The sequence below is a fragment of the Lissotriton helveticus genome, chromosome 7 (genome assembly GCF_964261635.1).
Source record: "Lissotriton helveticus chromosome 7, aLisHel1.1, whole genome shotgun sequence".
Taxonomy (NCBI): domain Eukaryota; kingdom Metazoa; phylum Chordata; class Amphibia; order Caudata; family Salamandridae; genus Lissotriton; species Lissotriton helveticus.
Window position 1 is genome coordinate 1,120,952,822 of NC_136068.1, and position 25,063 is coordinate 1,120,977,884.

General features: G+C 43.0%; 1 long non-coding RNA gene across 1 annotated transcript in view; it reads left to right on the forward strand.

The window, feature by feature from the left end:
* Window positions 1-16,507, forward strand: part of LOC144767267 (uncharacterized) — a 431,540-nt gene extending 415,033 nt beyond the window's left edge. Inside the window, exon 4 of the long non-coding RNA XR_013598127.1 lies at window positions 15,878-16,507. This is a non-coding gene — a long non-coding RNA (uncharacterized LOC144767267). The remainder of the gene's footprint in view (window positions 1-15,877) is intronic.
* Window positions 16,508-25,063: the final 8,556 nt, after the last annotated feature.

Consider the following 25,063-nt stretch of genomic DNA (forward strand, 5'->3'; position numbering starts at 1 on the left):
ATGAACCCACACTGTGAATATAGAACAAAGTCCTGTGCACACGTTTCAGATGTTCCAAGATGTCGGAGCGCTTTACATGAGCGCCAGTTGCATTATGGAAAGACACATTCATGTGTTTTTTAGGCACGGGTAGATGAAGTGGTTTGCCCAGAATCACACTGATGTTGAGCCTCTAGCCAGACTCGAACCTGGATCCGCAGCTTCAAAGTCGGCCGATCTGGCCATTAAGCCACACCCTCTTGAGGCATAGCCGGGCCACTCCTAGTAGTTGAGCACCGTATATTCAGCCCTTGTATTTTTGCACGCCAGTGACCTTTTTACTCTAGCTGCATGGGTTCGAATCCCACCTCAGCCACTTATTATCTGTTTTTGTTGTTGCAGTTTTTATACTGCTTGCACTCGACCCCAAGATATTGGAGCGCTTTACATGAGCGCCAGTTGCATAATGGAAAGACACCTTCATGTGTTTTTTAGGCACGGGTAGAATAAGTGGTTTGCCCAGAATCACACTGATGTTGAGCCTCTAACCAGACTCGAACCTGGATCCGCAGCTTCAAAGTCCACTACATTCATTCATACCCCCACAACAGACATACATCCATCCCACTCCATCCATCCATCCCACCACTCCATCCATACATCTCCCCACTGCATCCAACCATCACACTCCATCCATCACAATCCATCCCACTAAATCCCTATTTACATCCACCACTCCATCCATCCATAGCCTCCCTCCATTCCATCCATACAAAACATCCACTCCATTCTGCCAGCCATCCCCTAATCCATCCATATATCCATCACCACACTACATTCATTCATAACACCACACCATACATCCATCCATCCATCCCACTACATCCAACAATACATCCCAAAGCATACGTCCTTTAGCCACTCCATCCATACATTACATTCCAAACATGTAACACTACATCCAGACATCCATACTATCCATCCATCCCATAAACTCCATCCATCCATCCATACACTACTACATACATACAGCCAAACCACAATTACAAGTGCAGGGGATGAACAGTGCTAGTGTGAGTTCAGAGTGATGAGTGTGTCTTTGATAGTGCAGCCCACTAAGGTCATACTTATTTGTACTGGCCATGCTTGTTTCTTAACTTCCTGACATTTTGACGCAGCGTGAACACATTACTTTTTGTGGTCCAGCCCACGTAGTTTAACTTGTCTGATTGCAAAAGGCCTACTGTGTGCCTACAACCTGTCCATTGCTTACCATTGGTTGTGTTTATTGTCAATCTCGTTTATTTGCTTCTTATTCGATGACTTTTTTTGTCTCGGATTGTACTCCGTGAAAGTGCAGCTCTTTTCTTCTGTCCCCAGTGTGATCCCCACAACATTTCCACCCCCCTATGTTCAATGTTTCTCTCTCAGAGCTGTTGGCAATGTAAATAACAATGCCATTTATTTATAAGTAAAAAAAAGAAATGTCATGAGCAATGCCAATAGCTCTAACTTTTCCAAAGGCGAAACCATTGCATTGTAAATGCTTGTTTATTCCCCGTGGTTACAATGATGCATGGCACCAAACCACAAGTTTGGCGGTCAAAAACATCAGTGCTACAAGAACATGAAATAAAACAAAGGGCAAAGCTGAGGAGCACACAGAAAGAGGTTGCAAAAAGGCATGGCATGCATAGTGCGTGAGCGTGCTTGTGTCTGCGTGTAGTAATACATGAGAGCCAAACATACTGGCTTCACCAAGCAGTAGCCAAGACCTTTTGTTTTTTCCCAACAAAAAATAATAAATACATCCAAAATACATTACTGAATCTCTCTCTCTCTCTTTCTTTCTCTCTCTCTCTCTCTCTCTCTCCCTCTCTCTCTCTCTCTCTCGATATATATATATATATATTCACTGAAAAAACCATAGGTTTCACATTTGTGATAGTTAGGAATTAAGATTTAAAAAACCTTTGAATTTCACTGAAAAAACCATAGGTTTCACACCAGTTATAGTTTGCTGAACATTTTACTCATACAAAACCATTGAAATTCCCACGTTATAGTTAGTTGGACTCAGTCACTCATACAGTCAGTCACGCACCTACTAAATCCTTCATCCAGACACTCATACATCCACTCATTCTTCAATATATAAAACATATTTTTACTTTTCAGAAACACACATTCACTGGATGATGTCATCAGTGATGTCATTTGAGATGTCTTCAGTGATGTCATCAGTGATGTCATTTGAGATGTCATCAGTGATGTCACTGACCATGTCATGAATGATGTAATATGTGACATCATCAGCAGTGGATTGCGGGCGCGCGAGTTATAGTGAGTCCAACTAACTATAACGTGGGAATTTCAATGGTTTTGTATGAGTAAAATGTTCAGCTAACTATAACTGGTGTGAAACCTATGGTTTTTTCAGTGAATTTCAAAGGTTTTTTAAATGCTAATTCCTAACTATAACAAATGTGAAACCTATGGTTTTTTCAGTGAATTTCAAAGGTTTTTTAAATGCTAATTCCTAACTATAACGATTGTGAAACCTCTGTTTTTTTCAGTGAATTTTAAAGGTTTTTTAAAAGCTAATTCCTTTGTATATCGAGTTTGTAACCTACGATTTTTAGTGTTTTTTTTATTAGCTGTTTTGTATAACTATTAATTATTATTAATTTATTATAAAAAAAATATTTTTTTCAATGTATTTTTCTTTTTTTTATAATTTTTTCCTGGGGCGCTCAGGGTGCGCGCACCGGTAAGCTTACCCATATCATTTTGTCTTGGAGCGCTCAGGGTGCGCGCACCGGTAAGCTCACCCAAGAGCGCAGCGAGAGCGCCATTTCTTCATTCGTAAAAAAAAAATATGTATGAAAACTAAATAATAATGCAAGACATTCAGTACCATACTTATAAAAGTAGTAATTTTGATTTTCAGAATGGAAATGATTTTGCATTTCCGTAAAGCTAGCAAAATGTCATTTAGGCGCGCTGCGTAAGCACCCACGGAAGCGCCCACGTTCGTGCTGCGTAAGCGCCCCCGGAAGCGCTCTGGTGCACGCAGCGTAAGAGCGTCAAGTCATGTGACCTTAAAATAAAACTTTTCATTGGTTGCTAACAGTTTTTTTTTACAAAGAATGAAAACCCCACCCATTTGCTTCACTTCTCCTTTCACTTTTGTGACTGCAAGACCTGTTTTTTTCTGCTCAACCTTTTTGGGATTATAATGGCTGCTAGACCCACCAGTAGCAGTGAGGACTCGGATGAGTTCATACAGGAAGAGGCTCCTCAGCCCAGGGTAAAGGAGCACTAAATTTGGAAGTTTTTTACCATACCAGCAGGTAAAAAAAAGGTGAATGCTCCAAAGGTGGAGTGTAGAATTTGCTATACTGTCCTTTCACGGGGTGACCCTACAAGGAAATATTGTTTTGGCAATTCGACCATGATTCGGCACGTTCAGAAAAGGCACCCCCAGAACTATGCCCGGGAGAATGTTAGGGCTCTGGCACGAGATGCTCCAAGGGATGGTGCTTCAACTTCAACTGGAGGACCAACTGCATCATCGGTGAGGGGGGAGACCTGAACAGCTGATTCCTAATATTCAGCCTGTTTTTGATGTCATCACTATAAAGTGTAAAGACTGTGATGAACTACTTTGTTACGGTGAACAAAGTATTATGAACATTGTCCGAATAAGGGAAAACCACCGCTGCCGTCACCAGCCCTAATTTTTACTCTTTTTTTTTGCTCCTGTTGAGCAGTTTGACATTCCCTGTTTTTGTTTTTGTTCACTAAGAAAACCTAAAAAGAAGAAAAAAACAGTTCTTTTTAGAACTACCTCCAATTCTCCAAAAAGAGCTGTATTCTAAACAAATACAAAAGGAGTGAGTGAAGTGGAGTGCAGTGAGAAAGGAATGGAAAATGAGTGAGGGAGGAAAGAAAGGGACGAGAGGGGAAGGGAAATGAAGTAGGGGTATTGAAAGAAGGTGAGTGTGGGAGTATGGCTGAGTTATAGGTTCTGAGCGTGACAGAAGAGAAGTGAGAGACTAAGGGGACGGAGAGAATGAGACTAACAGATAGAGAATGAGGGAAGGGGAGTGTAGAACTAAGAGGACAGCGGGAGAAAGAGAAGGAGTTAGTGAAGTGGAGTAAAGAGAGTAAGGGAAGGGAAAAGTGTGAAGGAGCGAAAGAAGGGAAGAGACAGGAAGGAAAGTAAAGGAGAAGGTTTGAAAGAAGGTGAGTGTGGAGTGTAGCTGAGTTATAGGGAGTGAGTGTGACAGAAGAGGAGTGAGAGACTAAGGGGAGGGAGAGAATGAGGCTAACAGAAAGAGAATGACGGAAGGGGAGTGTAGAACTAAGAGGACAGAGGGAGAAAGAGAAGGAGTTAGTGAAATGGAGTTAGGAGAGTAAGGAAAGGGAAAAGAGTGAAGGAGCAAAAGAAGGGAAGAGACGGGATGGAAAGTAAAGGAGAAGGTTTGAAAGAAGGTGAGTGTGGGAGTATGGCTGAGTTATAGGGTGTGAGCGTGACAGAAGAGGAGTGAGAGACTAAGGGGATGGAGAGAATGAGGCTAACAGAGAGAGAATAAGGGAAGGGGAGTGTAGAACTAAGAGGACAGAGGGAGTAAAACAAGGAGTTAGTAAAGTGGAGTAAGAAGAGTAAGGGAAGGGAAAAGAGTGAAGGAGTGAAAGAAGGGAAGAGAGAGGAAGAAAAGTAAAGGAGAAGGTCTGAAAGAAGGTGGGTGTGGGAGTATGGCTGAGTTATCAGCAGTGAGCGTGATAGAAGAGGAGTGAGAAACTAAGAGGACAGAGACAATGAGGCTAACAGAGAGAGAATGAAGGAAGGAGAGTGTACAACTAAGAGGACAGAGGGAGTAAGAGAAGGAGTTAGTAAAGTGGAGTAAGGAGAGTAAGGGAATAAATAAGAATGAAGGAGTGAAAGAAGGGAAGAGAGAAGAAGGAAAGTAAAGGAGAAGGTCTGAAAGAAGGTGACTGTGGGAGTATGGCTGAGTTACAAGGAGTGAGTGTAACAGAAGAGGAGTGAGAGACTAAGGGGACGGAAAGAATGAGGCTAACAGAGAGAAAATGAGGGAAAGGGAGTGTACAACTAAGGACAGAGGCAGTAAGAGAAAGAGTTACTGTAGTGGAGTAAGGAGAGTAAGGAAAGGGAAAACAGTGAAGGAGTGAAGGAAGGGAAGAGAGAGGAAGGAAAGTAAAGGAGAAGGTCTGAAAGAAGGTGAGTGTGGGAGTATGGCTCAGTTATAGGGAGTGAGCGTGATAGAATAGGAGTGAGAGACTAAGAGGACGGAGAGAATGGGGGTAACAGAGAGAGAGTGAGAGAAGGGGAGTGAGTAAGTTAGAGGACAGAGGGATTGAGAGGAGTTACTGAAGTGGAGTAAGGGGCGTAAGGGAAGGGAAAAGAGTGAAAGAGCGAAGGATGGGAAGAGAGAGGAAGGAAAGTGAAGGAGAAGGTCTGAAGGAACGTGAGTGTGGGAGTATGGCTGAGATGGTGTTCATTTTACAGATGAGGGGAATAGAGTTTTCCTCTTGAATATGAGACTCTGCATTGGTACCTACTTGTAGGTACAAAAAACACCCACATAACACAACAGCTCTTTTCAGAGCTACCCTACTTGTAAGCACTCTAAATGATTTTTTTACTCTATTTTCTTGCACTATTTTTCCCCGTGGTGCGCTCAGGGTGCGCGTACCGGAGAGCCCACCTGAGAACGCACCCAGCTCTTACCCCGCGAAAAAAATAAAAAAAATATAGTTTTTTTGCCCTTCAGGGTCCTTCTAGGCCCACCTCAAAAAACCTAGGGGGGGTCAAGGGGTGTCTACCCTGCCCCCCTTATAATTATTTCCCCCTTTTTTTTCCACCTCTTGTGTCTCGATTCTACCGAGACACAAGATGACGGACTCTCCGGACTGTTTAGAATGTTGACAGACACCCGACAGCCAATCAGCTTTCCGCTCGTGCACTCCCGTAGCGCGCCGGGTGCGCTCCCCGGTACGCGTACCGGTGAGCGCTCGGAGCTCGCCTATAGATATATATGTGTTTTTGAAGTTCATTTAAAAAAAAAAAAAACACTGGAGCAATTTTCACCAAATATAGCAAAGGCACATCTGCGTACCAATCCCTAAAATTTTGCCAAGTTCGGCGTAATTCCATTCAGCGGTTCGGGCTGTAGACTTGTCAGACCGTCCTATGGAAATTAACACGGGGAAAACACGTTTTGGGACCCCCCTTTTTTTCTCAGCCCCCACTTTACGAATCCCCCCGAAACTTTCAGGGAAGGAGCAGAGCGGAGCTGGCCACAAGTTTGGAAAATTACACGCAAATTCCTCAACCGGCGCCAAAGTTATTCCCAATAGAATGTTGCGGATTTCCTATGGTAGCTAGGTCCTAACTATAACTACCGACTGACGACCGCCAGTAGGTAATATATATATATATATATATATATATATCACTCTCTATATCTATCTCTCTCTCTCTCTCTCATCTTTGAGTGTTTTAGTAATGCTTTATTTAAAACCATTTAAAGCAGCCAACCCGTTTGTGCATACATGAATAGGCAACCCACTTCAAATGATTTCTCCAATACTTTTTAAGAAAACATTCAATGATGCCTACCCATGCGTGTGTACAAACACATGGACAGTTATCGCTCAATGATTTTTTGTAATGGTGTACTAGAAAACATTTAAAGATGGCCACCTGAGTGGACGCATGCTTGTGCACAAATGGGCAACCATCTTAAACATTTTTTTTGACAAAGTATAACAAATGCCATTAAAAGATGACTGCCATGCCCACACACATGCAAGGGTGGCCATCTTTGAACAGCCTTTGGTATACTTTACTAAAAAATATTCCAAGGAAACAAAAGCGGCAAAGCTGATAGCTCTGATTCAAAGCCAGGCTGACTGGCATGCCAATTCTTATTATTCCTGCCTTCTCCCTTTTTCATTTCTTCCTTTCTTCCATTTCTGCCGTTCTCTCTCTTGTTCTGGGTCAAAGTCTGATGATGAAAAATAAATCCTGGCCCTCAGAAATGAGAACTGATGCCCCCAACCTACAATTACTATCTCAAATTAAGTACTGACTCTGCTGCATCTAATCAACCTTTCGTCACTATTGTACTTGATTTCTAGCATTCTATTCTCAAAGAAATGTACCTTGTGACAAGCAGGCCATTCATCCCAACTGAAAAATATATTTCTCATTAACTCTTTCCTTTCTTCCGCTTATCCACGTACACTTTAATCTGACCTGTTTTAATTTAGAGTTGAAATGTAACAGAAAATCCTCTGTTGTATGGAGGAATCACTAAATAGGGCAGAAATCCACCAGCTGAATTTTCTCTGGTATAATAACCCTATGGTGGACAAAACCTTATAGTGAACTTCCCTCTGAATTTAACACTCCATCCACAATGTAATTAACTTTCTGCAATAACCTAATTCCAAATCGAGGAAAACATGTTTTTTTGTTGCCTAAAGGAGCAAAATGTTTTCTGTAGTGCTCAGACATTTTCTTCAGATGCTCCTATCCTTCTGTTTTGATATCTCAAGACACGACTGACATTTTAGTCATTGTAGATATCACAACCAGCATTTCTACAGTACTTCAGTCATGGCCAGTGTGGCTGAAATTAACTTCTTATGCAACACATCATGTTGGAAAGCAATTTCAAATCAGCTGCTGATTTTGGTGGTTTTGACGTCCCATTGTGACGGCAATGGTTAGTGAAATAGACAATGGGCCACTGAGAATGAACCTGAGTGGGCTTATGCCGTCATTGTGTAATTGGTATAAATAGCCCAAGAAGAGGTGGAGGCAACAGCAATTGATAAAGCTGTTTAAATGCCTGTACCTAGATCTCAAATGGATGGCATAAAGTAGTATGCAAATCAGCAACATGCAATTTGGGCTTGAATATGAGTTGAGCAGTATCCAGGGCGGCACAAAGAAAGCTCCACTCAATTATAAGTAGCCTGGTTGTAAAATTGGGTTGGTGTGGAAAATTCGATTGACGACCTAGCTTTTCAGATTGGGCGTCAGTGCAGCTTGACCCCGGTCCTGGCTCTGGCCCAATCTGTTTCTAAGGCTTGCTCGTCCTTTACAAGACCATATGTTGCTTTACTCTTTTCAACTTCTCAAGTCCTCTTCCTGTTCCCACTCCCCTGTCCAACCCCAACTCAGTTTTACCACCTGCTCCAAGCAGCTGGTATTTTTGAGTGTTAATTCACGTGGAATTCTAAATTCTGTGTGTAATTCCACCCCAAAATGTGTTTGCGTGTTTTATCTCCATTCTGTGGAGATTAACTTGTAATAGGCCTAGTTCGGTGTGGAGATATCTGTTGACATTTTTAATTCCAGCCCATCGTATCTTCACACCTAACTTGGTATCGGGGCATCAGTGTCAGCACATTTATCTGAGGATCCTGGTTTCCACATTGGGCCCCAGTGAAAATTCACCTCTGCGTTGGACCTGACTCTTTAAAACGTGTTTTCATCGGGGGAAAAGCTTCTGTTCTGGATGAATGGCTGCCAGAGAGTCTGTAGCTCATTCTCGTGCAGTGTTTGAGTTTCACTGTTGTTGTATTTTTGGAAAAGTACATAGTTACCCTTCCGATTGCTTTGCTTTCTGTTTTCCGGTTACCTTCTGGCCTTTAATATGCGTGTGTACATTCCACTAGCCCGAGGTAATGCAGCAGGTTTGTGGTGGCTTTCCTCTCTCTGTCTTCGCCCACATTTCAAGTTCCTCGCATTTATTCACAGCAGGCCTAACCTTGCTACGTACACTGATCAGTGACATGGATTCCCTTTTCTGGTATTCTATTGTGTGATGTTTCAATACCCACAGCTTTTTCCTCCTTTCTGCCACTCTCCTTCAGGACTTTAGACAACTCTTTCACCTTGAAGTTTTCCTCCAGTGGGGGTGATTGCTCCAGAGGACATTGTCTCCATAGTTGCTGAAGCATTATTAAAGGAAGAGCATTGGCCTTCCATCCAAGGTGGGTGGGAAATTGAGTTTTTACCTATATGATGAACTAAGAATTCACGCTTGCAGTGCTGGCAAGTAAATAGTGTTAACTTGAGTCTTCACGAGTGCATTACAGAAAAATGTGCTGTCACGTAGGATTATATAGAACTAATCTGCTTGCCCGGAAGTAAGGCTTGTACTGGCAGTAAAATCTAACATTCGCTGCCAAGTGATTGGCTGCCAAGGCTGAAACATTCCAAAGCATGCACCAATTAGAGAAAGACTCAGCTTCTAAGACTGGTCTATTGCGTGTGCCAATTTCACAATGACATGAACACTTTGATGAATATTGACCTCTTTCTTTACCCCTCTGGGTTCTGTATTTAGAGGTTAACTTACTCCCGGGCTCAAAAGCCTTAGTGATTTAGAGAAGTTAAGTGCGCCCACTCTTCATTCAGTTCTAATGTCTAATGAGAAATCCCACGTTGTTTGTCATTTCTTAGTTGACTCTTCCCTTATAGTTTTTCTGAAATAGTCCTTCCTTTTTGATGATGTCATAGGTAGTGGAAGCCAATCCAAAAGATCAAAAAATAACAGTAATCTTTGTGTGATAGTGAATGTGCTACCCTTAAGTGAAAAGTTTATCTATTTATTATAAATACTTTTTTATTTTATTTTTGAAATCATTTATTTCTTAGATGAAAATCTTATTGAAATATGCCCAGTGGCGGCTGGTGACATTCGAAATTGGTGAGCCGTAAAAGATGTGGATAAGTTCCCAGTGGCAAGCGAATACATTGAGTGAAACGGAGCGGCATAAGGGGTGTTTGGGAGGTTCTACCCCTGAAATTTTTTGAAAACAGAGTGGACAAATGGTGGATTTTCAAGCATATTCGAGAGAGCACAAAGGTTAATAAAGCAAATGGGAAAGTGTAGTTATGAGATCAATAAATAATTAGATTTCTTTTATTATAAGTCTTTTAAAAGTACACACTTCCCAGCTTAGCTGGTAGCCCCCTTACAATACCCCTCAAAACAATAAATGAGTGTCATCGGGAATTTTGTTTTTGGGGTAACTGTCTTTTAAAAACACACATTACACATCATAGCTGGTAGCTCCCTTGCAATACCTCTCAAAAGAATAAATGCGTCATCAGGAAGCTGCAATTGATTCCATTGATTAAAGCCAATACCGGCTCTCAGGGTCGGATTGGGATCACAATTCGGCCCGGGCACTGACAAAAAAAATGGCCCACATTCAAGGGGCGTGGCCCATATTTAAGGGGCGTGGCCCACATTCAAGGGGCGTGCCCTTTCATGAAACACCATTTGCACAGACAAGGAATAAAAGTGGGAGGATACTGTTCTTCCACAGGACACAGGGCCAAGGTGGCAATGGCCTACATGCTGAGCAACTAAAAAAAATAGCAAGGCCCCTTTCTGTCACAAAATTATTCCAGCCCTCCAGCACAGGAGCACCTGAAAAGCAGCAAAGCCCCTGATATTACTAACCTACTTAGCCCTCCCCAGACCTTCAGCTCAGGAGCACATGAACAGAGGTAAGGCCCCTGCAATTAGTAAATTAATCAGCCCTCCAGTCCTCTGGAAAATGTCCTGGCAGGGGAGCACAAAACACAGCTTTCTGGGTCATCCAAGGTAGCCAGGTAGCCAGGGGGAGGCTGAGGTGAAGCTGGTGCATGGGAAGTGCCTTCCCAGTGTGTTCTGGCAGTTTGAGTGTTTACCATTTACTGTAGTATTACCCTTGTACCTGTGTATGGTACCCTTTTGTAACTTGCACATGTCACTTTTCTCTGGTATCACACTGTATGCTACCTCTCACTTTTGTTTGCTTTAGATACTTGCACAAGTGCCACCATTGCCTACGTAACGTTTGTTCTTGTGCTGGAGTGTCTGCCATTTATTGCAGTATTATACCTCTACTTGTACTTTGTACGCTTTTGTAACCTGCACACATATCACTTTTTCCTCCTGTAATGTACCGATTCCTACCTCATGTATTTTGGTTGCTCACAATTGTCACTTTTGATTCATGTAACTTAACGTTTGCTTTTGTAATTTGTCCACTTGTAATTTTTCTCCTCATGTATTATTGCTGTTCCTAGTGTGAAGCGCTCTGACACCTTCGGGTAAAGTCCGCGCTATATAAAATCGCATAAATAAATAAATAAAATAAAAAGATTCCAAACATCACCTGTTCCCCACAGCAAGACCCATTCTTCCTCGCCCACTATGCCCTGAATGTGAAGGGCTGTGGGTGAGGCGTTAAGACTAACACCGTTTCTGGGCTGCATGGGCCCCAGGGGGGCCGAGGTGAAAATGGCTCAAAGGCCTGAGAAACACCTGGCACCCAGGGAGGCCGATTCTTGCAAACAATCACCCCTCCCCAACTCTGTCTCAGCTTGATTGCTTGGCAGGGCAGGGGTGAAGAAGAGGCCACAGCTGACAATCGCTGTCCGGCCGCACAGCGAGGCTGCTTTAATTTTCTATGTCTGTCTCCGTGCACTCTGTGGACCGTTTTTTTTTCTCCCCTTTCCTAGTCCACTCTCTGTGGACTGGGACAGGGGAGAAAAAAACGGCCCACAGAGGGCACTGAGGCACCAGCCCTTCGGCCCATGCCCGAATGCCCGCCTTGCCAATCCGCCCCTGCCGGCTCTCAAGAAGCCTTTATATTTGCCGACGGACCCACTGCGTACATTGACATTGGAGCTAGGAAAACAACCAACACATACCGTCCTTGACGTTCATGTGACCAATCTAACGGCCTTCAAATGCAACTGCATTTTGGTCTCTGCTTCACAGGTACTTACAATTGGCTCAGAGAGGTTTACCTTTATCTCCCTCACTGCAGGGCCCTAGGGCACTGTACCTAGTCTCAACTTGAGACCTTATTGCCTAACGGTGACGGAGAAAATGAACCTTTTGGTACAAAATGACTTTAACAGCGGCAAAATAAAAAAAAATATATATATATCCTGTAATACGTATTATAAAAGCGGATATGAGTATCTTACAACGCAGGCACTGATGCATTCACGCTTATCATCAATGGTCATCATGTAAAACAACACAAAATCCACATTTTACTTACAATATAAAGAGCATAACCTTTTACATGATTTTTCGGAAAGCTATTGCCGTGTTCTATGAGGATTAAAAAAAAAGAATAATTAAATAAAACGGAGTCATTTCTCTGTTCTCAATGTGTTTTTTTGTTTAACTTGGGAAATAGAGTGCACAGCTTTTTTTCTGGTGATGCATGTTTTCAGTGTATAGCCACTCTATCGATCAATTAACAGATGTACAAAACGTAGCTGCGATGAAAACATAATTCATTTATGTCTGACTGTTAAAAAGCAGTCAGTAGAATGTGTGTCGTTTCTTTTCTTTGCGTGTCTTTCTGTTATTTAACTCTACACGGATAGGAATCTGTCCAGGGGGATGTATGACGTTACAACGCATACTTTTACCACGCCTACCATTACCACGCAATTTTTACAACGCAGGATCCATTACAACAAAGTACCATTACCACGCATGTATTTACAACGCATATACCTTTACAACGCATACAATTACAACGTAAGTATTGGTAAGTATATAATATTTTTTTAAATGTAATTTAATTAAAATTAATATAATGTAATTTAATTTACTTTAATTTAATTAATTTAATTCAATTTAATTTAATCTATTTTAATTAATTTAATTTATTTTAATTTAATTTATTCAATTTAATTTAATGTAATTTAAATTTAATTATATTTAATTTTTACCCTGTACCCTTTTACCCAAAAACCCCAAACTGACCCTGAACCCTAAAAATACCCCTTTACCCAAAAACCCAAAACTGACCCTGAACCCTAAAAATACCCCTTTACCCAAAAACTCAAAACTGACCCTAAACCCTAAAAATACCCCTTTACCCAAAAACCCAAAACTGGCCCTGAACCCTAAAAATACCCCTTTACCCAAAAACCCAAAACTGACCCTGAACCCTAAAAATACCCCTTTACCCAAAAACCCAAAACTGACCCTGAACCCTAAAAATACCCTTTACCCAAAAACTGAAAACTGACCCTGAACCCTAAAAATACCCCTTACCCAAAAACTGAAAACTGACCCTAACCCCTAAAAATACCCCTTTACCCAAAAACTGAAAACTGACCCTAAACCCTAAAAATACTCCTTTACCCAAAAACTGAAAACTGACCCTAAACCCTAAAAATACCCCTTTACCCAAAAACTGAAAACTGACCCTAAACCCTAAAAATACCCCTTTACCCAAAAACTGAAAACTGACCCTGAACCCTAAAAATACCCCTTTACCCAAAAACCCAAAACTGACCCTGAACCCTAAAAATACCCCTTTACCCAAAAACCCAAAACTGACCCTGAACCCTAAAAATACCCCTTTACCCAAAAACCCAAAACTGACCCTGAACTCTAAAAATACCCCTTTACCCAAAAACCCAAAACTGACCCTGAACCCTAAAAATACCCCTTTACCCAAAAACCCAAAACTAACCCTGAACCCTAAAAATACCCCTTTACCCAAAAACGCAAACTTATAATATTTTTAATAAAATGATATACTTACCAATACTTACGTTGTAATGGTATGCTTTGTAAAGGTACCTGCGTTGTAAATACATGCGTGGTAATGGTACTTCGTTGTAATGGATCCTGCGTTGTAAAAAATGCGTGGTAATGGTAGGTCGTTGTAAAAGTTGCGTGGTAAAGGTTGTATACCGTCCAGGGGAATGCTCATTTTATCTTTCCACTTCACTTTCAATTATATCAGCGTTTTAGGTGCCCCATGCCCTTAGTTCTCCATTACCCCTGCCTCTCACTCCAAAGCGCTTAATAAGATCCAAGAAAGCAATTTTCAAATCCGGAGAGGTGCACATGTGAGGAACGGACTGTAGGAGTGGCCACAACACAATGGTACTGTGAAATGTGATGATCATATGTGCATTCAAGGCTATGCCTGAACACGAGTCTGTAACAACATATACGACTTCTCCACTTGCACCGTGAGGGCTTCTAAGCACTAACCATTTGTTTTGGCCCAGTCCTCCCCGTCTGATACAGCAGAGAAGACATGGACCTGAAGGTGAATGAGGTCCTCTGCACTGCTCTGCCAATGGGCTATTAGCTCCTGAGCAACAGAGTCCCATCCTTCGTAGGTGGATAGCTCCACCCGCTTGTTGATGCTGTAAATGATAGTGTGTCAAGCGGTACTATAACATAACAAGTGTATGAGTAAAGTTTTCCAAATAACTACAAAATAATGACTTTAACATGTTTCATGATCACCCCATTACCACAGGCTGCCCCCTGTCCATTGTTGGGTTCGACTTTCTATGCATGTTACGTGATGCGAAATCAATGATCATACGACCTCGGGTCACCGTCAGCTTAGCCAGAACTGTAGAAATAATGGTTCATTTGGCAGCACACAATCAAATTATGTTATGAGAAGATTTATGACAGTGGGATTATCGTTATTTAATTTGAAAGAACCTCGTGAACCTGAGGAAACTATCTATGCCAGACTTGACACCGTGTAAAAAGACCTTTTGCCATTTTTAAACTAATTTGCCATATTTCTGCTGAGCACTTGAGATGGAACATTGGCTCACATCGAAGGTGGTATTTTATTCCCTTGTATGCTGCAGCAATTATATTATTCTTTACACATAGCAGTCGTCTGTTTCTTGACCTTGTGGTTTGAACTGCTCCTTTCTCATATTTGTTCTATTCTCATGAAAAGTTTCCAACACCCTTGCACTCAAATGGCTGCATTTTTAGATCTGGTGGCGGTCGCGCAGCTCGTGCTCCAATACAGGCCGGGGGGAGGGGGAAGGGGGGGGGTCACGCGCAGCGAGAGGGAAATTAAAATAAAGCACACTAAACTTACTGGATCCGCGCCGCCTCTGCGAGTCCTCCTGGGCCACTGTTCGACTCCCGCTTTGGCGAGTACCGCTTGCCCTCAGCCAATCCAGACGCTGCTCCAACAGCAGCTCAAGGATTGGCATGAGTAGCAGTGCGCATGTTCTTTTTAGGGCTTAACAGTTTTTGCTACCAGCCCGCACATGCGCACTAGGCTGCTCATTAGAAGAGCAGCATGGAAAAACCCTCGCTCTTCTAATGAGCAGCCTAGTGTGCGCATGTTCAGGGCTGGTCACAAAATGTTTAAGCCCTAAACAAAACATGCACACTCTTGCTGTGTGCTCCGCTGACCACCTGTGATGTTGGTGGATGTCAACAGTCAGTCAATCAATTGCAGCTGAACTCTGTCCTGTAGTGCTGCCCTGCAGTGCTGCCCTGCCCCCTTCTAAGCCGACTGCATTGTGTGAGTGAGAGAGTCCCGTCGGAGTTAGAGAGTGAAGGCAACGCTCAGTGGGGCAACGCCCAAGCGCCCTAATGGACACACCGCTGCCCCTGAATATGCCTTACAGGAAGTTGCCATGTGGTAAAGTTGACACTCCATACATGCATCTATTTACTTGTGCACATTTAAACAGAAAGTGTTTTGCTTACTTTAGCGGCTTCTGCCCAAAATGTAGAGTATTGTAAGAGAATATATTGCTGAAGAACATTTGGAGATCTTATAAGTTATATCAGGTAACCTGACACGCCTTTGACACTCCCAACCTTCAATGGCATTTAAGAAGCCACATAGGTCTGGCCATCTCTGCTGATATGTAAAATTTGTTCCAGATTTGTCGGTCTGAGCCCAATCACCAAACATGGAAGCCAGATGTATAGTTTTCCTGAATTATTGTGTTTTACTGTATTTTTGCTTTTAGAATGAATTTGCGGTTAAATCCCAAATCGCTTCTGTAATTAATTCTTCCACTCTGTTCTGTTAGCAGGTTTCTGGCGGTGAAGGTACAGGATTGGATAACCTACTGAAGGCGCCGCCTGGTGACGAGGAGGAAAAATATCATGCACCAATCCAATTTTGAGAATTCTTTGGGGAACGTCTTACTCACCTGAGAATTCACTGCTCGCACAACGATATAACTTTTAGAACTGTTTTATCTTTTATATTTTCCGATAAAGGAAAGCTTGCTTCCTATTTTCTGGGATTGTTTGGTCTCTGGCAGTTGTCTACAGTCACTACATTTGACATCACCTTCCATGTCACCTACTGTAAATAAAAAGTGCCTCTTCACAGCTTCTCACAAACAACGGGTGACTTAGTGTCTGCGAAAGAACATATTAAACAATAGTGTCTGTCAAAGGATTATCTAGAACACCGAATGGGATGCTTTCTCTTCCAGCTGATACCACTCCCCAAAGTGCATCTTGGATTCAAAAGAAGTCTCAGCTCTTCTTCCGAAAGGGTGCTTTGTGACTACCAGATCAAACATTCTGTTGCTGCATGGGGCAGAAAAAGCTCATCTTAATGTTTTTGAAAGGGTGTAAGAAAATAGATGGCAGTAATATTTTCTCCTCTTAAAAATAAAGGCTAAGTTTGGTGACCCATTTGAAGCAAACTTGTTTTCATAGAGTTGGTGATAATTTAATGTGATTGTTGATGACCCATAATACTTTTTATGCTAATATGTGCACATCATACCTACCTTTGTGTTGGTGAACATAGTTTCCTGCCTAAAACCACCCACATTTTTTTATCACAATCATCAGGACATTGTTAGTAGGTTTTTGTTGTTATTCAAGAATGAGTAATCCATGGCCTTTGTGACTTTTTTCAAACATCCGGACAATTCCACTCATCTTGTCATGTTACAAGCATTATGAATACTCAGACGCAGCCAATTTGCATCATGCAGGTACACACTACAGTCTCCAGCGAGGTTTCTAGGGACAGCAACATTAGGAAGCCCATCCTACTTTGTTGATCTGTGCATTGTACCCTCTGATAGTTCCCGGAACAACATGAAACGCCGGTTTGTCGTTAAGCAACATAGGGGCCGATTAGGATGGCGGACGGACTTGCGTCCGTCCGCCATCCCAGAGGTGGAGGGACCGTCCGCATGGGCTGCGGCGGTCCCTCCGTGCAAATTAGGATGTGACCGCCACCCTGGCGGTCACATCCTGGATATTTAACATTGCGGCGGGTGCTGCTTCAAGCAGCACCCGCCGCAATGTTAAAAGTGCATGTTTTACATTTACATGCACAAAGCGGCAGGCACCGCGCGGTGCCTGTCGCTTTGTGCATGTAAATACTGGGGGGTACCATAGGTACCCCCCATGTGCACCCGCCTACACCCTGGGGGCCCGCAACGGGCCCCCAAAATCAAAAGTACACATGCTTTTCCACGGCGGAAAAACCGCCGCGGAAAAGCATGTTTAAAAATGCATCCTAATTTGGCTGGCGGTGTCTGGTAGACACTGCCAGCCAAATGAGAGCTTTTCCGCCGCGGTTGTAATCCGACCGCGGCGGAAAAGCAGCGGACAGAAACCAAGACCCACCAGCCATCGTAATGCGGCGGTGGGTCTTTGGTGACTCCGCAGAGGATTTTCGCCTCCTCCGGGCCGGAGGTGGCTTCCGCCGGCCCGGAGGAGGCGGAAAATCCTCCATCCTAATCGGCCCCATAATGTGGTTCCTTGCTTGTTGACAAATAGCAGAACTGTGACATGATGGTAATGTATAAGCTTCGATTCCACTTGTAATACACTGGACTTGCTTAGTGGTCTATCTAATAACTACTGAATAGCTAGAAAAATAAAACATGGGCCAGAAAAGTGCAAGCTTGTGAGTAATCACTTACATTTACCATGGGGATATTTGTTGTCCTTCTTGTCATCTGTGTGTTTAGGGGGGCCTAGTATGGAAGTTAACTTTATGTAACGGGGCATTTTTCATTTATTTTCCTTATGATTTTGATACCCCCTTCTCAGACACACAAAAATACCCACACAAACACACACGTCCTGCTTTTTCACGTCTGTCGTGTTCCATAATTGTTCAACCATATTAATGGAAAGACTTTGGTGTAATCAGATGCAAGCTGCCACTTATCTCTTAGCATCTGGTAGAGGTGCATTTTGAAAGTGGTACCCATGAGTGACTGATACTGTGTAAGGTTTAGCCACTTTCTTTCTCTGTGAAAGCTGCCACACTCGCACAAGAGTCACTAGTGCAACACTGCAGACCACAAGAGCCATTTCAGAACTCACATCTGCAGGAGTAACTTATGCATCAATGAGATCTGGTTTACATATTCAGCTAGCTCCCCACCTCCATCCCAGCTTTCTACCCCACCCCCACTCCCTCTCTGAGCCTTTCCAAGCTGTAGCACACAATCTCTTCTGACAGTCTTCAAGTCACAGTATTGCAGCAATACAGTTCAGGCTCGCCCACAGTGTCCAGAAAACAGTGCCAGCCACCCGTCTGTGGAAGTGACCAATGCCGCGCTACAGACAGCCCCTTTTGCTTAGAAGCAGTGATCCTATGATTTGCTCCAAACACAAACCCAATGATGCTCTATCCCACTTTGGCATCCTGTGCAGCAGCTATCAGCAGTATTATCATCCCACGTGTCAAACTGTATCATATTGGGCGACATTCCCAACCATGTTGCCAATCAAAGACCACTTTTGATTAATCTTTCTATGAAAATTGTGTTATGCACGGCATACTTACCTATAAAATGCTACCAGGGCTCAGTAACCCTCCAGGCTCTTCGACTGTTGCTGCCTACCTAGACCTGCCCATGGCATGGTGGCCACCCGCACCACTGCCACACTCTGCCAGGCCAAGTTATTCATTTTTGTTTTCACGTAAGAAAGCTTTACCTCTCTGACTTTGAAGAATGTTTGGTGATATAATGGTGAGTATTACTGTGACAGCTCACTTTAGAAGTCATTCTTCTGACGGTCAGTTGAATCACTCTTCTTGCATGTGACAAGGACAGAAGAGTTTGTTTTTATGGACAGCTGGTGAAACACATTTCTTGAAATACCCTTTGAAATACTCTGCGATTGTGTTAGATTGCATTATAACATATGCCTACATGTGGTACACGGGAACATACAGGTAAGCACACTAAGATGTCATATAAAGGCCACTAGACAAGCCTAGCCTATCCATGTCACTGCCTGATTCAAGAGAATATAGCCTACTTACTCTCCAGCCCTGTTTTGTTTCATTTACTCTATAAGTGGTGTGACTCCCTGTGAAAACTAGTGTCGTGATTAGACTGTAAAATGCCTTTTGTCACACTTATTGCCAAGGCGCATGTTCACTTTTAGTCTGTGTAACACACTTATCTTCCTGAACAGCATCGTTCAGAATCAATAGCGACCTTTCACTTTAATGATCCAACAGAAACTGATCATGTCTTGCTACTCAATTGAAAATACTCATTTCATCATAAAGCCCACTGGCTTTGTCAAAACCTGTTTAACTTGTGTATCACTCTCTCAGCTTCGCATGCCATGCACGTTACCTTACAATAGCTTCCACAAAATGTTGTGCTACAAAAATATTGTAGCAAGAATATTAACAAGAAAAATACTCTGAAGGTAAACATACATACCTTAGTATAGAATTAATATTCTAAACTTCACATCTCTATGCCTTAAATATATTTATGAAGGTAAATATACGTGGAGCTATGTGTAGTCAATCAATAACTACCTACTTTAAATAACCTTCATAATATGCATGTTGTTGATATTCTTTCTGCAATATGTTTGCAGCACAATATTTAGGACTTGATATTCTGACAGTAAACCACCAAGCAGGCTGGATACAATGTAACAACCAAGAGTCAACTATTGTAAAAGTAACTGGAGCAGCCATAACTCCAGGATTAGCACAAAGAAACAAACGACAGACCTAGGGCCAGCTCAACCAATCGACATGTATAGTCAATTGCAGGTGGTGCAACACACTTTCTGCACCCGAAGTCCGAAAACTAGCTTTGCCGGTTATAATGCCACTCAACGGACTCTTTCCTTAGAAAGTACAAGTCAGGATTCATTGGCAAACAGCCAAAGCTGGCTTTGCCGGTTATCATGCCGCTCAACTGACTCTTTCCTTAGAAAGTACAAGTCAGGATTCATTGACTTGAATGCACTACCCTTAAGACCGTTCTAGAGACACTTCTTCAAACCTAATGGTGTAAGATTTTTATCGAGTCGCAGGCGGATTGTGCCTTTTAAGACTTCATTTCTTCAAGCACATAGTTTATCATTGCTAATTGGTTGGATATTCAAGAGCCCTGATGAAGTTCCCTTGTGGCACTACTGGGAACGAAACACGTTGGCTGTTTGTCGGTATTTAAGGATTGATTGAATAAAAGAAGTATTTTTGGGAACTACTGCTTACGTGTCTGACTTTGCTACGAGTGCACCTTCAGCCTTCTCCTGAAAAATTATAACTTTAGGATTAGCTGAAACACATACCCTAAGACATAACAGCCACAGCCACATTACCAGCTCATTCACACAGGCAACACACAAACACATAGATAAGACCCTGAATAACAAGTCCTACATGACCCTGAATTGTGAGTATTTCACCACTCAGCGCTAGGCAGAGAGTCAAAGAAATACACCCCCACTGCACTGAGCTCGACAAAACTGTGATGTGAGGTTTGACCACAGTTTGTATGAGCGACTACCACCGTAGGGAAAACGCAATAGAAGCCCACATGCACCATTCGGGGTAAAGCACCTCAAAAGGTACCGTCCTCCTGGAGCATCATCTGTGGACAAAACTAGTTAGAGACACAGAGTTCCTCCTCTAAAAGCTCTACAATCCCAAGTAACTGGTGTGCTCTATATTAAAAAACAATATTACAAGCGTGTGCTATGACAGAGTTTTCCACCCATCCTGTTGTTCTCCAAAGGTGATAGGGTTTGCATGGTTCCAATGTAGTTCTTGGGGAATTAGTGTTCTCTGGACACTATCTCACCAACTCATTAATTTACTTCATATCTTACAGTAACTTCAAATATTCACTGATCGCTGTAACAAAAACCATCAAGAAGACATAGAAAAGTAAAAAAAAAACATTTCAAAAATACACAAGCTCAAAAATAACTTTGAGGTACTTGAGACTTATCCGTGGGATACACATCTCCATATCTCACTTCTGCTTTGAAAATATTATTTTGTAATCCCATTTCCTTTATGGATAGCATCAGTTACTTGGCAGCTTTCATCTCCGCTAGTACCAGTTTCATATTTTGGGGATATGCCCCCATCCTGGCCATGAAAGGACAGAAGGCTGCCAGTCTCATGACCCTGCCCTGCTCCCAGACAGGTGAGAGTTAATGTGCTTACAGGACTGGACACGTATCCCTGCATTTTGAATCATTCTGGAAAGCAGTGCTAGTTTTGTGGCCAGGGTGGGAAGACCTGCCTCCAAGGAGCATAGGCCACCATGTTATTTTTGGATTTTGTTTGCCTCTAAATTAAAGTTTTATAAAAATGTGAACTGCTTGAACGTCAAAACCTATGTTAGTTTAGTTTCCCTTTCCTCTCATAATATTTGTATTATGCAAACGAGGTGAAGGTGCACGTCTCGAGACGGGACCAGTCCAAGACAGTGCAGAATCGTCTTTTTTGGGATTTATTTACCATTTTCAGCATCTCACATCCTGCGAGTCTGCCCTTGTCTCCTTGCCAAGGCTGCCTGTGTTACTCTGGATCCGGAGAGAAGCAAGCGAGCAATTGCCAGTCACTCTTTTATCAGATAGTAATTTTTTGTATCGACCTCATTACAAACATGCCGTAAAATGGCCAGGGGTCATATTATATATGAACAACAAGAGAGAAAGGGCTTAAAGGACACTCCTCTACCCCAGTCTGAATATATCTAACAACAAAGGAGTGACTAATCATTAATCAATGATAAAAGTGAAAACAGAAGAAAAAGGGAAACGTGAAGTGCGACGCGAAAGTACACACAGTTTTTTGTAAAACCCTCACTCACCCGTCTATTGGGTGACATGCTTCATCATTGGTTTTTTTTCACCGGGCGGGCCGAATGCCTACCCAGTGTGCTACTACACCTGCAGTTGCAGTGGAGCTGGTTTGTTGAATAAAAACAGTGTAGGACGTGATAGTGAAGAGAATTAAAAGGGTGCGAGCTCTAACCAGAACCAGACTTTAATAAAGGTTAGTGCAAGCACGCTACTAAAAATGTTTAATGGACAGGCTTGACTATAAGTTTGAGTCAAAATGTCCCATTATACAGGGGTCATATTACACTTGGTGCCCCGGGGGCACACATGTCATGCACACCATCTTTGGCACTCCCAGGGCACGTTGGTATTACAGAAGGCGTCTCAGATGCTTATAGGGCCCCTGTGTATTACTGATAGCACTGGCGCACATGTAGCGCCGGCTCTGTCTTCATTGAGCTTTCCCTCATATTTATGGGGGTGTGGCCCTATGCAAATGAGGGAATCTCACTGCACCCACCTGCAGGGGGATCTCTGCCCCTCCCTAGAGTGCAGGTGGGTTGCCGCCACACTGTGAAACATGGGTCGGCTTATTAAAGCAGCTGCTTCATATTTCACTAAAGGCAGCCCTGGGGTTGCAGCTGACCTTAGGGCAGCCACTTCATTGTAATGTGGTGCACTGTTCATTTTTGCACCTGGTGCACCTGTTTAATGGTGTGCCATGGCGCAAACATAAGCAGTCCACCAGATACATAATACAGCCTCTTGTATTGTTACCGTGTGAAGTCAACAATAACCATGGAATAGATAATTCTGGAATGAGGAAGAGAATAATAAGGTGGTATTCTGAAAGATACTTTAAGGTTACCCTAAAAATGAAGCATTGCCAGGGAAATCAGGACTACTGCACCAAACTTTCCAGGTAATTCCATATTTTCCCACCTAATTTCAGCAGCCAGAGAGTTTGGGTGAAACATGAGAGTTATGCATATGTACAACAGGTTAATAAATGTCTGTGAGATATGAGAGACCCGGCGACCTTCGTCACATTCTGCAGGGGGCCTCATCATTTTTTCTTCCTCCACTGCCTGGGCTTATCGTGGGACTCCTACTCACCACCTCAGGGCTCGACAAATCCGAAAAATGGTACTAGTCCTGCAGGTCTGGTACCATGGAAAATCCCCTCGACCTGACTGCAACCCACTTGACCTCCGTCTCTGAAAACAGAGCAAAAGTGACAAGATAACAAGATTTAAAGGCATCTTTATTGCTCATACCCATTGTGAGCAATAAAAATGCCTTTAAATCGTGTTATCTTGTCACTTTTGCTCTGTTTTCAAAGACATAGGACAAAAGTTAGTTTGACTTCCTACTCGCCAGAGAGTAGGACCTAAAAATAGCTCGTCCTCATCCATTCTCACTCGCAAATGCGAGCGGGCGAGTGGATTTGTCGAGCCCTGTACCTTTATGTTTGACTCATCGCAGGCACATACACCAAAGCGTGCGTAGTGTGGTACAGCACATCAGAGCTAGAAATTATATCTACAGCTGTAGATTCCAATTTTACGACATAAGTAGGTGCAGTAGCGGCTACTGGAGGGAGTGCTGCTGGGCAGTCACGCAGGGCAGGGGGTAGTAAACTCTGGATTATGGCCGAACGGAGGTAGGTATACAAATAAATAAATAAAATGAATTTCATTGTGCGCGCAGCATCGCATTTAACAAAGCAGAGCGCGTAATGAAATTTGTTTTATTTATTTACTTGTATACCTACCTCCGTTCGGCCATAATCTGGAGTTTACTACACCCCACCCTGCCCCTCTCCTGCCCTGCATCACCACCCGGCAGCGCTCCCTCCCAAAGCCGCTACTAAGTAGATGCAATGAAGAACAAAATTGTTGTAAATGATAGCAAAAAGCAACATCCAATCAAATATAGGTGCATAGGAACAAAACAGTGTAAGTGTCAGGTAATGGATTGCATTCCAAATATAAATAGAGCAAGACAACTTAGAGGTCCATTAGGATGGCGGACGGACAAAGTCCGTCCGCCATCCTTTCTGAGGACGGGACCGTCCGCCACAGGGGCGGAGGTCCCGTCCGTGGAATTAGGATGCACCCGCCACAGTGGCGGGTGCATCCTGCATTTTTAACATTGCGGCGGGCGGTCCTGAAAGCACCACCTGCCGCAGTTTTAAAAATGCATGTTGTGCGTTGCAAAGCACAACATGACAGGCACCGCGCGGTGCCTGCCATGTTGTATTTTGAAACGCAGGGGGTACCATAGGTACCCCCCATGTGCACCCCCCACACCCCTGCACCCCAAAGCAAGGACCGTATGCCTTTTTGTGGCGCCATTGCCGCCACGGAAATGCATAGCCCCCAGCACATCCTAATAAGGCGGCGACCGCGGCGGAAAAGCGGCGGACGGTCTTCCCGTCCGCCACGGTTCCCCATGCCATTGTAATATGGCAGGGGGAAATAGGTGGTGGACGGGCAAGGATGGCGGACGGATCGCCACCGCCTGCATGGCGGTGGCGATCCGTCCGCCATCCTAATTGACCCCATAGTTAGGAACTAACATTGAGGTTGACATCATATGCAGCATGTAGCACTAGGTAATAGGAGCTTACAAGGGGGGAGTAATGGGAGTACTAATCAGGTGCAGAAAGGGATGTTATATTAGAACAAAGTGTTTATTTTAAGCTTTGCATATGGTTACAGTGCTCAGAAATCTGTAAAACTGAAATTGTTCAATTTAAGGAAATACATAGATTATATGAGAGTAAGGATCAGAGAAAGTCAGTCATTGTTTGCGAATCTTTAGAATAACATTTCAACCAGGTATATGTAGATGCTTCTCAAGGAACACATTTTCAGAAGTCCTTGAAAGGTGGAAAAAGAAGGGACATTTCTAGTGTGAGCAGAAAATCATTCCATGTTCTTGGTGCATTTCCAGAGTAGGACCTGAGTTGAGTACTTTTTTTCAAAAGAGGAGTGTGTAGCAAGAGTTTCGTTTTCTCATATCAGACTACGAAAATGTAATGATAACTTTTTACTTTTGAGGGAAGTAGTTGGGGAGCGTTTAGGTTTAGGTCTCTATGGGTGTGAAAGGGCGTGTTCATTGAACAGCACGCCATACACTGAACCCCTACTAGAAACACTTCCTAA